The 19,732-nt window shown below is 44.2% G+C and overlaps 1 long non-coding RNA gene across 1 annotated transcript; it reads right to left on the reverse strand.

Moving 5' to 3' along the window:
- Positions 1–1,506: 1,506 nt before the first annotated feature.
- Positions 1,507–16,111, reverse strand: LOC146866903 (uncharacterized). Its single transcript, XR_014960747.1, has 3 exons — positions 15,982–16,111; positions 2,402–2,662; positions 1,507–2,012 (listed from the first exon to the last, which is right to left on the reverse strand). It is a non-coding gene; the product is annotated as an uncharacterized LOC146866903 (long non-coding RNA).
- Between the last annotated feature and the right edge of the window lie 3,621 nt (positions 16,112–19,732).

Consider the following 19,732-nt stretch of genomic DNA (forward strand, 5'->3'; position numbering starts at 1 on the left):
CTGTATTTCTTCACTCCTAGCGCGGTGCACACTAACGCACCAATCCGGAGCGTTTTACGTTTCTGAACGACTGTCCAATCCCAGCGCGGTCGTTCTGATGTCAGCGGCCGCTGCGGCAGCTCCTGCTCCTGTCTACCCCTCCTTCACAAAATCCGCTCAGTAAGTTTTTGTTTCAATTTCTACAATTCTGTTAGTTACAACATAAAAACGCCACCAATGTCCGCTTCGCTAACCAAGGAATAGCAATAGACCTTTCTCACGAGAATTCCGTCTTTCCCGAGAGCAGCGCTTACCTCTGCCCTACTACGGAATCGTTACTTCCGTTGATAAAGTAGCACATCCCTCTACCTTACCCTTCTAGCAAGCATTAGCTAACCGTTTCTCTAGAATTAAGACACATAGTTGGAGACTCAATGCTCCTGATAAATTAAACTAGAGTTTCACAATTAACCCGAATGCCTTTACATTCACGCACTTTCACACAAGAAAAAGTAGTACATTCACACAGAATCCTGTCTTTCCCGAGAACAGCGAACAGTCTGTCCTACTACAGAATTATAACATACGTTAACAAAGCAGCGCTTCCCTCTCCTTTGTCCTTCTAACAAGCTCAGAGAATACCTATTACCTTTCCAGTGATAAGCGTTATCGGAATGCTATTTGGAGCCATGGTACCTAAGACCAGAATTTCACAGGTAACCTTCGCTATCATACACACTTCTCTCACACAGAAAATGTCTCTAATGGTAACACACGGCGATGTCACCGAGTCGAACTCAGACAATGCATCGTGCAACTTCAATCGTCACACGTTTCTCCTGTGTACCTACAGGATAACAACAATTCCGTCTTTCCCGAGAACAGCGCTTACCTCTTCTCTACTACAGAACCGTTACAAACTTCCGACTTCCTACATCCCAGAAGCCGTGCAAACAACATAGAACTCAACACGACTCAACATAGAGTGTTAGTACATAAACCAATATCAATAACCAATAATCAATAAGCTATTTACAAGCAATAATCACCGAACCAAAACAATAAAACCATAACTCTGCTACCAGAAAAATTGTTGCAGCGTGGAACATCAAATTCCCCTTTCGTCACAGACCAAAATCCTCAACAGCAAATTCACTCATATACATCCATTGGTGGGGCCCATAACACCAATACTTACACTCCGTTGATCTGCTTTCCTAGGGAAATAAGCTTCCAAACGCTGACATGAAAGGAATACCTTTACCTTACCCTAAATATATTGACTTCAACCCTAAGATATTCCTCTCAAAAGGAGATTAATCATTTAGTTGTTATCTATTATTTTAGTGATTAAACTAATCTATCTACACACTACTTCTTTATCTTAATTCTCTTCTTCAAATAATCGACACAACACATTTGTCAATTAATCAAATATTCTTTATCTAAGAAATATTGCAAGAATCGTTAGAAATCATCATCAGCATTTCAGAGCATCATATTTACCTATTCTGGCTAAAAGTCGTCCTCTAAGTCAGTCAGGTCAGGGAAAAATTCTTTATTCAGCAAAGTTAGGCCGCAATTCAGTCTCTCAAAGATTCAGGATAACAGCTGTCCAACAGTGTCACCGTCCTCTCCGTCAGCATAACGTCAGGAAATCGAGTTCGTCAAAGAAGAGCGAGTTTTTTAGTTCAATTCCCTACCTACTTTTATAATGAAAATAATGTCAGAAAGTATCAAGATCGGGGTTTAGAAAGTCCTGATTGGTCGACTTGGGGTCGCGGGGTGAAGTTCTCAGGGTGTCCGTGTGATGAACTCATCGCACTTGCTGGTTCCGGTTTTTAAATCGGTCATTGTTTTTTCTGCTGGCGACGTTCCCGGAGAGACCTTGAAGGGTACATGTTCTCCCGGGGTCAGATCCAGGCCACTGCTGCTGGCGGTGACGCCTGCGCACTTCACCAAGAACCTCGTGTTGTCAGGGCAGTCACGTTCAACGTCTCGTTCAGCCATCTTGTTTAGGCCGAAATGGTCAACTTAAGCAAAAGAAACACAAAAATGTAATTAAAACATAGAAATGGCTAATAAAATGTTATCCCTTCACTAATACCCATATGTGTGTGTATTTATCTAGCAGAAAGCAACACTCAGAGCGGTTTATACTCACTTAATAAAGCACAAATCACAAATACATCACCAAAGCAACATATATCATGCAATATCTAATTTTCTACTATTAGTATGCGTACTCAAGTTAGTTTACAATTATTATAGCCATGCAAAGTGCAATTCCCACGTGTAATTCTTTTGTTAGTATGATTGATAAGTATTTCACTGCAAACCAATTAATAAGATTACTATTAGTTAATTATTCAGATTAATATAAACATGCAGAATGGGGGGGGTATGCAAAATGTTGTACTACCCGCTCCAGCACATTTTGTGTTTTATCAAGTTGGATGCGATCACTCTTGAGAGAAACCCAGCTCATGATCTAAGTCCGGGAGACTGGGTTCGCATAAAAGTCCACAGAAGAAGAAATTGCCTGGTTCCTCGCTGGGATAAACCATGTCAGGTGATCTTGGTGACTACCACAGCAGTAAAGTGTGCAGGTGTGAAAAATTGGATCCATGCCAGTCATACAATCAAAGTTCCAGATCCTGAAGATCGACCTGTAAGTCGACATCTGGAAATATCAGACACCAGTTAGACATCTGAAGCAGAACAATCTGACTCTGGTGAAAGACAAACTGAGGACACTGAAAAGCAAAGCAAACAGAAGACTTTGAAAGACAGACAATTGCTATTGAGACAGGAGAGACAGAAATAATTCACAGTGATGTTGAACGACCAAGTCCAAGTTTTGAGGAAATACCTTCAGAAGTAATTGAAACAGCAGAAGAAAATCTAAAATCAGATGGTGAAGCAGAGATCATTAAGTTCAAAGTTAAAGAAGGTCAAGTGAGATCTGAAACAGAATTGGAAGAATGTGAAGAAGAAATAAGACAAAGGAGAGGACCAAGAAAGAGAGCTTGGAAAGTGGAACGAGAAGAAACAGAGACTGAACTAAAAAGGCCAAGAAAAGGAGACAATTGGCCAGACGAGAGTAAAAGACTGAGATATAAAATAATAAATTTGAACAAAGGCAAGGAAGAACAAGTAAATGAAATAACGAGTCAAAGAAATCAAATACATCTGAATAAAGGGCAATTGCAAAGACCTAATCTGAAATACAAATCACCTGAATGGACTTACATAGCACAGCCTGACACCGAAGAGGTGGATAGCAGTCAAGAGAACCCAAACGAAAATTATAAGCAGGAGGGTGAGAGTGAACTGTGCCCATCCTGAAGAGACTGAAGAAACCAGAATAAAGACAAACTGACAAAATGAAAGAACATTTTGAAGGACCAAACAGTACGCTAAGGGCAGTTGGTTTGAAGGCCATATTTTCGAGTATGGAGAGATACATTTTTCTGTACATATCTTATATTATAGTTTACCATGGCAGAGAATGAAAATAGAAGATCTGGGTGTAGGTTTCTACATATATGGTGTAGATTGTGTTTTTACTGTACAGGTTTACTGATGCTTATTTGGTTCATTTTAGCAATAATTATTCCACTTAGATCAACTGCAGGGAATACGACTGGGATGAACAATAAAACAAATAGTGATAGGGCGCATAACACAAAGGATACTGCAACACTGATAGACAATACTGAGTCTCATAGAGACAGGTCAATAAATGATTTTTCTAAGAATGTTTTTACAAAGCTTTTATATGAATATGTAGAGACAATGGATGTTAGGGATTTTTATGTCTGTATGCAGTTACCTGCATCTGTGACAGAGGGTGTAACATATCATCACCTTCCTGTGACATATGGAATAACTTGCAGTGTGTTGGCTAGTTTATTTTATAAGACAGGCAAATTAGAATATTATTATACTGATATGGATGCTGTTTTCGCTAAAGTTTCTGTAGTTCCTGGACTAAACAAGGTGAAGCCTGGTAAAGTTTTTGGAGACTTTTTCTTAGAAACAAAAGAATTACCATTAGACTACGCATTTAGACACAATCGTGCTTGTAGATTAAGGAAAGAAGAAAAAGTATTTTTAGACATGGCAGGGGATAGAAGAGTTAAGTTTCAAAGAAAGGTAATAGGAGAAAAGATGAAAACACCACCTTGGGGTTTTGAGGAAGGAAGTTATGATAAGAGTGAAACTAATGTAGCAATAGGGTTAGATAGTGTTAGATTTGCCATAACAAGGAAAATTGTGCATTCGTAGAGATAACATTATGTATGACAACTATTTTGTGGGTGCTAGTGAATGCCGAGAAACATACAGAATTATCGGGGGATGGGCATTCAAAGGAGGAAAGGATCCAGTATTCCCAGGGATCTATTTTATTTGTGGGAACAAAGCTTATTATAGGTTGCCGGACCATTGATACGGAACATGTTATCTAGGCCTGGTCTTTCCAAAGATATTTCATGTAGATAGGGGAACTAAAGGAACTCACAAGATAGGTAAACCACTAACAAGTATAACAAGTAAAAGAAGGGAAAGCTTATCAGAGATAATAGGTGACATTTTTGGAACATTGATACCAGCAGTGGGTATATCGTTTAATGCATATAAGATTCGTAAATTGTCAACAATAGTAGATCGTTTATCAACGAATACTGCTGGAGGGTTCTTAACGGTAAATACCGAAATGGTTACCGTGAGAGCTATGGTAATGCAAAATCGACTTGCCCTTGATATTCTTTTGGCAAAAGAGGGAGGAGTCTGTGGAATGCTGAAGGTACAACATTGTTGCACTTACATTCCTGATAAAAGTCAGAATATACAAAGGTATATAAAGAATATTACTAAATTGCATAAAGAAATTATCCCACTGGAGGTTGATGGTGCATTGGAGAAACTTGGTAAGAGTTTTTCCTCAGTAAAGAAATAGTTTGCAGAAATAGGTAGTTCATTAGTTGGGAAAATACTAATACCTGTGACAATGGTAATATTAATGATATTGATGTTGAGATTAGCATATGTATGTATTAGAAAAAGAAAAGGAGAAAATAAAGTAAAAAGACAAAATGAGAAAAATAAACGAGAAATGGGAGAGATTGAATTAGAAGAATTTAAAGAAAAAATGTACAACAAGTCTAAGAGACAGAATGTGAATAATACAATTGTTTGAGCTAACAAACGAAAAAGGACAAGAAACATACTTTCTGATAAATTGGTAAAGATAGTTTTTGTGGTGATATTAAAAATCACCAAAGGGGGGAATTGATGGAGCAGGGGAAATACAAAAATGTTTGTACCCCTTCGAAATTAATGACCTCATAATTTTAAAATTACTAACTGTTTGAATGCATGTATTAATCAACAAATGCACCTTTAATTAGACACTACACGCGGAAAACTAACCGGCATTGCAAAAATCTAATCTATTTACAAATGTGAAATTAAATTAACATAGGTTTGTGATTTGTGTAGAAAGTAGAAGTAAACTGCATGTATTCAGTTTGTAGTAAAATTATATTGTGGCAAAGAATGCAGATGGTAAGTAAAAATGGCTTTAAATGTCGCTTATGCTAGGTAAGACCTAACAAGGGTCATTAGAATGGTGGGTGGTAAACAAAAGGGCTTTTTTTCTATGTCTAATTTCTGCTATGTTGTTTTCATATTAGTTCCTTTCGGGCCTGCTAGGCCTCGCCTGAAAATGGCTGCTGCAGAGAGACGTGATTGTGTGCGCCGAATAAAGATGGCCCCCACGCATGAGCAGAGTGAAAGTTTTAGTCACGAGTGTGTGGCCTATGCCCGGAGTGAGAGATGTCAAGGCCAGTCTGACCAGAAAATAAGAGTTGTGCCAAGAGTTCAGCATGAATGCATGGGAACGGATGGGAGAATCGAACTACAGAAGATGAACTAATTCATGACCGACGAATAATGTTGCAATTAAAGTTAAAGTACATTTGGACTTGATAAATCACGAGAACTATTGTATGCATTGATTGTTTGCGAACCGGTTCGAGCAAGGAGGACAATGAGGTGACCATCAACACCCCTCCAAAGGACAAATCAGAATGAATGTAGCCCCTAAAAAGGTTTCCATTTTGGGTATAGCAAGTTAGTGTAAAGGCTCTAAAAGAGCTTGTGCTTACCATGAGGTGCGCGCTTATTCTACATCGATCTATTCAACACGACAAGCTTTCTGTTGAGACGATTTTTCCTTCTGATGCTGAAAAAGACTTTGTCAATTTTGGACTTCGAACGTTGACGGGAAAAAGGAACGAGACCGTCACGGGATTCTATCTTGGGAGGGATTACGTCCGAGGAGGTTAGAGGGACAGTCAGTCAGTATTGGGAACCTATCCTGTGATCTTCGGTTCATGTTCTGGTGAACCATTCTCGTCATCACCCTAAGGCCATGGGGAATGAGTATTTTCCATTTCTATTTCAATCTTTACTTAAATGCTTATGTAATAATGTCTTGAATATGTGTCTAATAAAACTTTACTCATTCAATTTATTCAATGAATCTAGATAAAATGTCATGCTAACTCAAACTGAGTCTGTGATTATTAGAATTCAAGTTATGATCAATAATTGTTAAAATGTTTTAAATTGTGATTGAGCTGGACTTAATTGCCATCAACTTATTCCTACTAGTTGGTCCATCGACCGAAATAGCGGAGTACCTTGATGTTTAGAACCGACAATTCCATAATCAAATGTATATAATGTATATAGTTATTATTTAGGTAAAAATATTAACAAGGTACCCCGTATGTCTTGCAGCTCGCCTACTTATTACTGATCCAGAAAACTGAGTGAATGTGTGTTTTGGTGTCATGGGCCCCACTGATGAACAGATGGTGTAAGGGTTTTCTGGGTTGGTATTGTAAGGAAAGGTTTTTATAATAGCCACGCTGCATCATCCCTTTGACCTGAGATGTTTGAAATCGGTCACTGGGTTTGCCCTTTCGTTAAACCAGATACCCAGGTACTTGTAGCTGGTGCAGGTGGATATTCACTATTTGCCTATTTGCAATTGCTTGTTTTTCTTTTGGGGTGTTTTCTGAAGACCATTACTTTGGTTTTAGACAGGTTCACCAGGAGTTTTTTTGCCATGTTGTAGCTATTGAGGGCGTTGAGGGCTCTCTGTAGACCCGTTCTTGTTTGGTCTATGATAATAATGTAATCTGCTTATTGCAGAGTCTGTAGGTGTAATCTCCCTAGTCTTGGCGTGATTAGACCTGCACTTTACAGATATTTCGGCAAATCAGTGGTATAGAGGTTGAAAAGTAGCGTGGCTAACATGCAGCCTTGTTTTAGCCCGTTGTTCGATGGGATTTTTGCAGTAACTGTTGTGGCACTGGTTTTAATCTTAACACATGTACCCTGGTGCAGTGACATTATGGCTGTAAGAAGTTGGGGGGATATCCCCCAGGAATTTCGTTTATGCCATAAGATTCCACAGTCAACTCTATTGAATGCTGCACTATAGTCCACAAAGCAGCGAATGGGGTGGTTGCTTAGCCCATGTGGCTCTCCTGGATAAATAGGCCAATGCTAGTATGTTATTTGTAGTTGAGAAGGCTGATCTAAATCCTGAATGGGTGTAGGAAAGAATGCTGTTTTCAGCTAACCAAGTTTCCAATTCATCCAGTAAAATACGTGCGTAGACTTTGGCTTCAATGTCCAATAAAGCTATCAGCCTATAGTCGGCTGGCTTCGTGCGAATTCCCTTTTTATGGACTAGGTGTAGGTTTGATCCTTGCCATGTTGGCAAAATTGTAGCTGTGAGGAAGGCGTGGTTAAAAAGCGGCGTGAGGAGCTCTGTCCAAAAGGTTTGGGCTAAATTAAACACTGCTGCTGGTATTCCATTGGGTCCCGGCACTCCATCGTTTCTCATTTGTTTGATAGTTTTAGTAACTGTGGTTTCTGAGATTTTGGGATCATGCATGACTAGGAGATTTGATGTCAGTGTAAGGCACTGTGCTTGTATTTTGCCCGTCTCTGCGCTGTTAAATCGTTTAGCATAATTACCCCATATGCTGTCTGCTACTCTGTTCTCCTTAGACTTGCTCTGGTTGCTGAGCTGGTTGGTGTGCTTCCAGAATAGGGCAAGATTTTTCTCTTTGAGGAGGGATTTTTGTTTTAGCCATTCTGCTTCTGTCTGTTTGGTTTGTTGCCCCCAGACTCTTTTCGTGTGCTCAGCTTTGAAGACAGTAAGGTCTTGGCCCTAGGATGTGTTGTTGCCTCTCCATCTTGCCTTTTGGAGCCTCTGCTTTCTTGCCAGCGTCTCCTTTGCTGCATGGTACAGAGCACGGGTCTTTTGAGTTTCCCCCCGTCGTGTGGAGGCACCCAGGGAGCCCTTCAACGCTAGTTGTAGGTCGGCTAAGGGGTCAGTCCATTGTTCTAGGAGGGCCTCTGGGCTATGACTAGTTGTTCATTAGCTGCTATCTAGGCGGTTAGTTTTGGACCTAGATTTGCAGACCGTTTTATTGTGCGGAGTACTTTGTGGCATTCCTCCCCAGTTGGTTCTCCAATTGATGTGAGCTGGGGTGCTGCTTTTGTGGTGAGTCAGAAGATCACTCTCAGGGGTCTGTCGTCACTCTCTTCCCAATCGTCAATGTCAAATTCACATGGGTCAGGTGCTATCAGTCCGCTAATAAAAATGTAATCAATTGTTGAGATGTTCCTTAAAGTGGGGAGCGGGAGCCATGTTGGATTTTTGGTCTGTTTAAGCATGTGAGCAGAATGTAAACTGTTTTTATCTAGGAGAGTTAGCAGTTGGGGGACCTCTTTTGGTAGTTTGTAATGATTTCATGACATGCCGAGTGATCTGTTATTGAAGTCCCCTACTATAATTGGATTGTGGTGTGGGTATTTATCAAGGAGGTCTCGCTAGTCATTTAGAGCCTGGTTCTTCTGATGCAATAGGGGATTGACGTACCAGTTAACTAGCAGTAGTCTGAGTGACAGGTTTTTATTTTTCGGTCCATTGATAAGTATGGCTTGTATTCCAGGTGAATACGTTGGGATTGCAATGACGTTTGGCCGTGTTTAATGAAAGTGGAGGGTCCCCCGGTTGGCTGCCCAAATATGTTACACTTGATGGCCGGGGTGTGTATGTAGAAGTATCCTGATAGTATTGTTGCATCGATTGCCTAGGTCTCCTGCAGGCAAACAATGTCACTATTATGAAGGTACTCAAGTACTGAGTTTGCCTTAGTGAGTTTCTGAATGCCTGCCACATGCCAGGAAGTGATGGCTAGATATGTGTTTGGGCCATTCTGGGAGCAACCAAAATTGTGTCTAGGCGATTTGAGGATGCCGTCAAGAGATATGGTTTCCTGACAGGACCTGATGTCCAAGGTGATTGTGAGTGCCGGGTTTGTCCGAAAGAACTGTCCTTTGGTCTAAAGAGCATGAAATTCTCAGGGCGTAGTGTTGGTGGAGCTTGTTGGAAAGGTAGTTGCCTGTGCGGATGCTGTCAGCGCCTTTTAAGATTGAATAAGCTCAACCAGGGTGGACTTGCTGTGGGTGTCCCCTGGTAGCTACTGACATTTGACCCAGGTGAGATCTGCTGATCTTATATGGGTCATGGAAGATATATGCGTCATTAGATGTAGTATGTTGAGCCTATTCAAAATATCATGGGGACCTTTGATGTAGTATCTTGGTGTGAGAGCCACCTCGACAGTGCCATGCTCTGACTTCGGGGGGCTGCTGCTCTATGAGTTGGTGGTGTGGGTGTGCCCCTCGGAGGCCGCTGGGCCTCAGAGATTTAGGGGCAGTCTATGTGCTTTAGTGCCGAAGGGTGCGTCTGGCAATGGGCGGTTAAAGTTTTGGAGACCCCAGTTAGCTCTCTCTCCATTGTTGCTACTCTGTTCTGCATCCGGAGAGGCTTGCGTGCAGGCATGCTCCTTTCCCCTTCTATTTGGTGAAGTAGTTTTAGTCCCGGTGATGGTTCTTGACCTTGCATCCGCGTCGTCAGTGGAGGCAGTCTGGGTAGCTTTGAAGGGGATGACTGCCTTCTCCTTGCAAGGGGGTTGCTGGGAGTGGGGTCAAGGCTTAAACTTCTGGCTCTTTCCTCAGTTGTTCTCTTGGCTGAGATTGGTTTGATGGAGTGTGAATCTTTGACTGCTGTTTCTTTAGGTTTGTTGCCAGCAGTCTTTGTGGTTATGATTGGGTATAGCTGGACGGGGCCAGAGACTTTTTCAGCTGACTCTTTTTGGCTGAGGAGTGATGCTGCTCTGTTTTTTGCTTTTGCTCTTTTTTGACTTTTCTCAATTTTTTCGTTGCCTTCCTGGAGAGTGTCCCTTCTGGCCACTTGGGGTTCGATGAGCCTTCGGCCCGTCCTCTTCCAATTGCCGGGTGGAAGTTCTGCGCCTGGTATCTAGGGGCCGAGAGAAACAGAGTTCTGGGGTGATATGGGTGGTTGAAGGATTGATGTTATTTTTTTTTTTAACAATTCATTTTATTGATGACATCTCTGATACAACACAATTGCAATTCCATGCATTACTTATGAAAATAAACTTACTAAGTCATGCTCTTCCTTCCTATCTCAAGCTTATGATCCTACTAAAACTATCTATCACTCAGGACTGTTCTCAGTCTGTGTCAGGTTCAGGATGTTGCACTGGCTCACATATGATCCCTCTGTATTCGTTCCATTTACCCCATATATGTGACCATTTCTTGGGATAACCTCGTGATTTGTATACTGTTCTTTTCATTATCATGCACTAATCCATATCTTTCTTCCAAGTTACTAGCGTCGGTGCTTCGTGTGCTTTACACAGTCTGGCCGTGTTTCACTTTTTTTTTTTTTTTAGAACTTTTTTTTATTTTTTATTATTAAACGTTACTGCAACAATGATATATACATTACACAGACAGATCATCATATACAAGGTGTGCGATCAATGGATACAGAAGTACATAACCAGGAAGGCAATATGGCTAGCCCGCAGTTATTGGTGGTTTTCTCTGGGCAGTTCAATTGCATGGGCGGGGGCCTTTCATGGGATACAGTCGTCAGCACATCAAGTCCTCAGCCAGATACAGTACATGTCTCTGTGTAATTTCTATTGTCGTTATTTCTCCGGGTGGAACAAAGCAGTGGCCCTAGACATACAGTACACAGCCTATCTCCGGGGACAGAATACTCCTGCAGCCTATCACCGCCCACCATCGTCCCTTAAGAAAGTGCTATCAATCTTCCAAATTACACATCAGCACTCGGCCACAGGGGAGAGAATCTATCATCGCTGCTATCAGGCCAGTCAGGGGGGGAATCCACTAGCTCGGGCCTGCAGGTATTGCGTTAGGGGGTCCCATATATCTCTAGGTTTTGTAATAGCGGGTAGTGTTTCCGCATATATGGTAAGGTACTCCTGACAATACACCAGGTCCTCCAGCCATTCCTTAAATTTAGGGGCTCGCCCCTCCCCCATCTACAGGCCACTCTACGTTTCGCCAACAGCAGCGCAATCGAGACATAGCGTTGTCGCGCCTTTGAGATCTGTCGAGTATAGCCCAATAGCGCAACTAAGGGGTCACAGTCCATCAGAAGGCCCGTCATCTCAGCAAGTGCTTCAAAGATCTGTCCCCAGTATTCCCGTACCCCCGGGCACTCCCAGGCTAAATGCAGGAACCCAGCTGCCATTCCGCCGCATCTAACACACCTGTCTGTGTCTTGCAGCCGAAAACGACACAGCTCAGCCGGGGTGCAGTACATACGCTGCAGAAATTTATAATGAATGATACGCAACCTGGCACTCGCTGAGATCTCCGCAGTTTGCAAGCAGCAGTATCGCCATTGTTCATCCGTAATGTCCCTTTTCAGATCAGTCGCCCAGCGCATCCGCGCCTTGTCAGTAGGGGTCTCACTGTCTGCTCTTATCGTGCGGTACATACTGGACACCAGGTGCCCAGGATTATCGCTCTGTAACATCTGGTGTAACGGCTTCAGTATCTCTGGCTCCCACGGGAAGCTCGGGAGAATGGCCCGCATGCCCTGCCGCAGTCTCACATAAAGAAACATTTCCAGTGGAGTATGCTGTATGTCACCAAAGAACTGAGCTGGCGTGCAGAATTTACCACTACGAAACAGGTCTCCCCAGGTTCGCCTGCCTACTCGATTGCATAGTTGTCTGAAGCCTGTCTCCTGCAGCAATGTCAGCCGATGATGATACGTCAGAGGCAGAGTTGGGGAGTAAAGAGTCGGAGCCCCCAGGGTCCTCATAATGTATCGCCATGCGCCAACAGTGCTCGTGATTGTGGTCGTCGCAACGCTGCGATGGCAAGGGGACTCATGCATCATGCCATCCAGGGGGATCGGATCTGCCAGCCAGTGTTCTGCCGCCACCTGTGGCATGCATGCCGGTGTATGCACCCAATAATAGGCGTAATGGCCTTGGGCGCATGCATGGTATAGTTCGAAGTCCGGTATATCAAATCCTCCCACCAGTGCAGGCCTGGCAAGTACCCTCCACTGGATCCGCGGCCTTTTACCACCCCAAAATAGTCTTATAAGCTCAGACCGCAGAGTCTTGAAAAAGAAATGCCCCGGGTGATAGGGGATATTTAGAAAGAGGTATTAAAACTGCGGCAGTACCACCATCTTAATCAAGGAGGCCCGCCCTGCCATTAACAGGGGTAGGGCAATCCAGCGGGTGATATTGTCAGTGAGCCGACTCATGGCAGTGCCGCAGTTTAGTCGGATTATCTCCTCCCTATCTCCCGAGATTTGAATCCCCAGGTATCTCAGGTCTGTGTCACACCACGCAAGCGGATAGTCCAGTGGGAATTGGACCGCAGCCGACGTAAGGGGAAAAACATGCGATTTCTCCCAGTTAATATGAATACCAGATAGTTTCCCAAAGACTATAAATTCTCGTAACAGGGGGTTGAGGTTAGTCTGGGGGTAGCGAACATAGAGGGTCAGGTCGTCTGCGTACATTGAGATCAATATTTGATGCAGGGGGAATCGGAGCGCTCTATCATTGTGGTGCTGCCGCAGCCTGCACGCCAAGGGTTCGATCGCAAGAGCAAATAGGAGGGGGGACAGTGGGCACCCTTGTCTAGTCCCTCTTATAACGGGAAAGGCAGACGAAACGCGTCCGTTAATAAGGACTCTGGCAGTGGGTTGTCTGTATAGCAGCTGGATCCATGATACAAAGCCCGGGGGAAACCCCATGCGAAACAAATGCCGAACAAATAATCCCATTCAACGGAGTCAAACGCTTTGGTAGCGTCCAGGAATACCGCAGCCAGCGGGAGCTCCGGCGATACATTCTGGAGAATCGAGCACAACGTACGCAAATTATGCGAGGTTGCCCTCCCTGGAACAAAGTCCGCCTGATCCGGCAGGACCAATTTGCCAACCCGGTTTGCTATAAGTTTTGCCAATATCTTGGTGTCGCAATTAAGGAGCGACAGCGGTCTATAGGAGGCGCAGAGCTGCGGTTCCTTGCCAGGTTTTAATATTGACGTGATCAGGGCTTCCGGCATAGAGGGGGGTAGAGTGCCACCTTCAAGGGCCTCCTCATAGAGTTCTTACAGTATGGGGGCCATAGTATCCACATACGTTTTATAAAATTCAGCAGGGATCCCATCGAGGCCTGGCGCCCTGACGGATTTCTGCTGCATTATTGCCTCACGAACCTCATCTATTTCAAAAGGGGCGCAAAGGAACTCTTTGTGGTGGTCTTCCAGCCATCCAAGCGCTACATCTCCCAGGAACGTCTCGAATTCAAGGGGGTCCCTGCACTGTGTCGCATACAGTTTGGCATAATGGTCCACAAATATATCCTGCACCGTTTTTGCATCTCTGCACGTCTCCCCCCCTACGTCTGTGATTTCTAGAATATAATTGGAGAATCTAGGTGTCCGTATGGCGTCAGCTAACGATTTACCCGGGCGCTCTCCCTCCCCATATCGCCGAGCTCTCCAATATTTCCCCAAGAACTTGGACTCTCGATCAGCCGTATCTACGTATTCCGATAGCTTGTCCCTAAACTCGGCATGCGCCGTTCCCCCGGCTTCTTGAGTCATCCGCAACTCCAGCGCTTTCAGCTCTTTTTCTAATCTCTGGAGCCTCCTACGCATATCCCGAAGCACTCCAAAGCTTTTCGATATGCATACCCCTCTAATCGTGACTTTGAACGCTTCCCATATAATCTCCACCGAGTCCACAGAGACCCTATTTCTCTGAAAGAAAAGTCCAATCTCCTCCTCCAGTTCAGCATGAAACACCGCATCTAGCAGCGCTGTAGGCTGCAGTCTCCATGACCTCTGCATTCCACTTCCCCCCACCAGGTCAAGCTGAAGATGCACTGGCGAGTGATCCGAGTACGTGCGCGGCAAGTGACTAACTCTATGAATGCATGGCCCTAAACCTCTGGATGTTAGGAAGTATTCTATCCGAGCCCATGATGCCGCGCTTGATACAAAATGCGTGCCCTCCATGGAACCAGGATGCATGTGACACCAAGTGTCCAGCAGTCTGCCTTCCTCCATGATCTCACGCATCGTGGCCTGTGTGCGATTTTAGTGGTGTGGCAACGCCGTCGATCTATCCATGGTAGGAACAAAGGCTACATTAAAGTCCCCTCCCCAGATGATATGCGCGGTGCCCAACGCCATAATTTTGCCCCAGAGGACAGTGAAGAACTCTGGTGTATCAACATTTGGGCCATAGCAGCTAACCAACGTGAATGTATCAATTCCCAACCTCCCCCACACTGTCGCATATCTGCCCTGCGGGTCTGTCAGCTCCCCCTGCGGCACGAAGGGCGTATGTCGCTTAACTAGGATGGCAACCCCTCGAGCATCTGGCCGTGTTTCACTTGGCTAAAGTCACTCCCCAGCGTCACCCAGGTCTTCTCTCTCTCACTTAAATCAGTGGGATCCCACACATTCAGGATACATAGGTTTATCTTGGGTTCTACATGTTTTTCCAGTACACTCTTTCTCAAAAAGTACTCCCCTAGTTATTTAAGCGACCAAACCGGTTGACTATGGAACCTAAACTGATACTGATGGAATGCCCCTATGTGAAGCTGCGGGTAGTTCGCCACCAGCGAGTGGGGAAGGAGGCACCTCCTTTTGTTTTATATTCCCTCACACACCCAAGTGGTGTCATGCTTCATCATCGGGACACCCTGACGCCTAGAAGTCAGGCTGGGCTCAACCATGTTTCAGGGAGCTCTTAGAAAGATTTTTTGGCCAGGGGGGATAAAGATTAAAAGTCTTTAAAAGTTTCCTTTTATTCTTGGATCTGACAGGGATATTAAAAATTAATAGAAGTCGGGTCGTATAGGATATTATGGTCCTAAGACCCTATTGCCAACATGTTTCAGTCCGCTAATGCCCCACGAAGGGTGCTGGACTATCTTCAGGGCGAAGGCTGTAACCCCCTGGAAATGGAATAGTCTGGGAATTTCCCTGCACTATTTATGTTAAGGGCAGATAGCTGCTCCTTAGTTTTGTATGTAAACATTCCGAAGGTGACACGACACAACCATAAACCGAACTTTTCAAGAGTGTGTGTATTTGTTCGTTTGAAGGTATCTACAACACACTCGTATCCGTGTTATACCCGTGTGGTGGCGGCAATTTGTCTCATACTGTTATATTCCTTACACTAGTGTGTGTAAAACATTAGATGAAACTCTCGTGTCATTTACTCGCATACATTCCTGCCTTTAAAAATCGCTGTACCACTCACTCATCCCATTCACAACAATAGTGTGTCTTACCCCGATTTGGGAGGGGTTCCACTCCGCACTGGACCTCACATAGTAATGGGGTAGCCCTGTAGTCAAACACTATATGGTCGTGATAGTTCCAAAGGGTTCATGGTTAGAACATACAGTGTATGGAAGGTGGAGAAACATGAAAGAAAAAGGGAAAGGAAAAAACCGTGAGATTAAAAACGGTACCGCTCTTTGGCGGAATAGGATCAGCTCGTACCTGCACGTTGCTGCTTTACAGAGAGTCACTCACGCCAACAAGGGCCCTGCCCCGCAGTGTGTCCAATTTAATATGGGTCCCAGCGGCTTGAAGCTCCGATTGACCTAACTCTGCTGTTTTTCTTCTGTAAATGCGTTGCCCTGCACACTTCCGGGGATGCGCGATTGCGTCATCGCGTTCGCCCGGGGTATGTGGGAAGTGAACGGTGGAACATGCCCGAGTCTCGGGACGTTCCCTAACCCAGGGTAGTGATGGGAAATGTGGTGTGCAAGGATTTCAAAAGCACTATTAAAATCAACAACTCATTATGGGAAAGTCAGCATACGGGCAGACTCAAAGAGAGTAGATATGTGTTGAATTACTAATTGAGGGTGCCTCGTATGGATCGAATTTTACGCTAACATTTTGAAAGAAGGAATTCTATTACGGATGGGCAAAAAAGAAGCACACCCCCTAGAGTAAATTTAAAAATGATATTTAAACTCGCCTCATCTTCTAAACTGGGGTAAAAGGTTTTTTAATAATACTCTCAGAGTCATTCAGATATTACATAAAAGATGGGCCGCCCGAGTAGCGCCATCACATAGAATTGGTTATTATGCTACGTGTGGGGTGCTTCATGTAGCCTGTACATATGGACGTCGTTCTATAGTTATTAACTCAGCATCAGCAGCGCTAACCTAGCCCATTTCAGGCGAGGTAGGCGACTAAAGAGGCCTCCCCAACGTACGGCCCTGTATCATAGCTTTCAATTAGTCTGGCCACGGGTTCAATCGCGGAGTAGGAGAGCCCTGCACGATTTTACCATAAATGTTGTCCTCTACGCTGATTTATCTGTTCCTATTGAGTTGATTCCATGGTATGGAATCATTTAATCCTGTTATGTTTGTTTTCTATCTATACACCCACCGTTGTTCGCGTTCCAATAAAGTTTTTGTGATGTCACCATCACCCTTGACTTTCTCAATCACTGTCCACCACAGGTCCATGTGTGATTTTTCTCCACGTAGTGGGCTGTCAGTTTTGTTGCAGTGATTGTACGCCTTATGGTGCTTCTGTGTTCACTTATACAGACCTTTATTTTTCTTCCTGTCATGCCCACATACATGAGTTGGCACGGACACCTGATCAAATAGATTACTTTGTCGCTGTTGCAATTGGTGTGTGACCGTTGCTCCCATGCGTGGTGCATCCCAAGGTCTATTTCTTTGATTTGTTCCATCAGAGGGCATACCACACATGACCCACAGGGGTAGTGGCCTGTGACTGGTAGCTGGCTCCAGAGTGTTGATTGCTGGGTTGTTTTTGCTTTGCGGAAATCCGTGTGTATCAAGGAGTCCCTGAGACTTCTATTTCTCCTAAATGAGAAAATCGTTTTTTCGAACTTGAGTTTGTTAGAGGTCAGGACTGCCCATTTTATGTTGATAATTCTTTTGATGTCATTTGAAGAAGCGTTATATGTTGTTACGCATATAATTGTCTCTTTCACCTCTTTAGGAATTGATTCTAGTAGCGCCTCCCTTGGGGTGTTACGAGATCTCTTTTTTGCTGGCTCTGATCCTTTTTGGGTATGCTCTTTCCTCCAGTTTTTTGGATAAAATTTCAGCTTTTGCTCTATAATCATTGAGGTCAGCGCAGTTCCTTCAGATACGCAAAAACTGCCCTACAGGAAGGTTCTCTCTGAGGTCACGTGGATGAGCGCTACCGAAATGCAATAGGCTGTTTTAGTCAGCCGGTGTTGTTTAGAGTGAACTAAACAAGCCCCATCTCTGGCGCTAATTTTAACATCTAGGAAGGAGACCTGTTCGTTGTTAAGAGTTATGATGAATTTCAAGTGTGGATTTAATTTGTTTAGCCAATCATAGAAATTTCCCAGGGTGACAGTGTCACCTTCCCATATCACCAGGATATCATCTATGTAGCGCCACCACTTTCTGATGTTATTAGAGTAAGGGTTTTGGGGCCAGATATGCTGTTCTTCTACTTGGCCCACGTACAGACATGCTATACTGGGCGCGAACGTGCTGCCCATTGATGTGCCGTGGACCTGTAGGTACAGCTGGTCCTCAAGCCTAAAGTAAGGGCTAGGCGCATTAATGTGATCACCCAACTCACTGGGGCGTCCCAGTTCCAATTTTCCTGTTTGAGAAGGCTTTCAATTATTCGGATACTCTCCTCTTGCGGGATGCTCGTGTAAAGTGCTTCGACATCTAAGCACACCAAGATGTTGAGTGTAGGGTCATAAGTAACGTCTGTTAGTAAATTGAGTAGATGTTTAGTGTCCTGTACGTATGACCTGATCCGGGTGACTAGAGGGCGGAGGAACCAATCAGTGTACTTTGAAAGAGGTTCCAGGAGAGACCCTATCCCCGAAATGATGGGTCTGCCTGGAGATGGTATTTTGCCCTTGTGAATTTTCGGTATCGTGTAAAACACCAGTATTCGTGGGTCATCTGGATTCAGAAATTCATGTTCTTTTTTGGTTATCCATTCTTGGTCCAGTGCTTCTGTGGTCAAGGTACTTATGGTTTTTTTGAGCCGTGCTGTAGAGTCTCTATTGATTAGTTTGTAGTACCTGGTATCAGCCAGTAGATTCATGCATGATGTTCTGTATGCTGTGGAGCTCTGTATTACCGTTGCTCCCCCTTTATCCGCCTGGTTGATGGTGATGTCAGTTCTCATGCTTAAAGTTTTCAAGGCCTCTCTCTCTTTCTTGTTAAGGTTGTTGTAATGCTGGTCTTAATGGGTAGATCCTCAACCTCCTTCGACATGCTGTCTTCAAAGGCGATCACCTCAGGGGGCATCAGGAATGTCGGCGGGAAAAAGTTGGATTTCAAACATAGGGTGATGTGGTTATGATCCTCCACTGGTGATTCTTTGTCCATAAAGAATGTCTTTATCCGTATTTTACGGAAGAATTCGCTCAACTTGCAGTGTATCTGGAACTTGTCCAGGTATGCGGTTGGCACAAAACCAAGGTCCTTATTGAGGATGGCAATTTCTTCGGTACTTAAGGTGCAGTCTGTCAGGTTCACCACTAGTCCCGTGTTGCACTCGTGCCTGCTGTTGGGCCCTTCGTCATACTCCGGGTGCTCTCTGGTGTGTTGTTGTCTTCCCATTGTACTTCTTTGTTCAGGTTGTTCTTTCTGCCACGTCTCCCTCTTCTTCCGCCCTGTCCTAAAAAACGGTTCTGGTTGTAGTTGGGTTGGAAGAACGGTCCTGTTTGATAGTGTGGTGGGCCATGAAACGGTGGTGGCCCGTGGAACGGGGCTGGGCCAAATGAGCTGGGCCATGGGTACATCTGTGGCAGTTGGTAGCCTTGATTGTAGTTCCCTCGTCTTTGTCTCCTAGGTCTGCCTCTCCAGCTCTTGTTTGAACCGTCACTGGACCAACCCTCTTGTTCCGATTCTGAGTTACTTGAGTCACCCTGGTATGAGGAACCCGATTCTGAGTTCTCCTGACATTTATAGTGGTCTTTTATGTAAGGGTATACTTTTTCGTGGGCAAATGTTTTTAGGTCTTTTTGCAACTTGTTTACCTTACTTTGCATTAAAAAGTCCTTGTGTTCGTCTATCTCTTTGTTCACCTCCTCTAGTTTTTTCTTGTAGAGTGTGATCTTTATTTCGGTCATCAGTGCGTCTTCACTGGCTTTTATCTTGACCATGATAGCTCCTGAGAGGCGTTTTGCCTTGTTAATAATAAGGATCAGCCAATCGCGTGTATATCACCACGTGTTCAGCGACCATTCATT

This window comes from Triturus cristatus, chromosome 1_2, assembly GCF_964204655.1.
Source record: "Triturus cristatus chromosome 1_2, aTriCri1.1, whole genome shotgun sequence".
NCBI classification, from domain to species: Eukaryota; Metazoa; Chordata; class Amphibia; order Caudata; family Salamandridae; genus Triturus; species Triturus cristatus.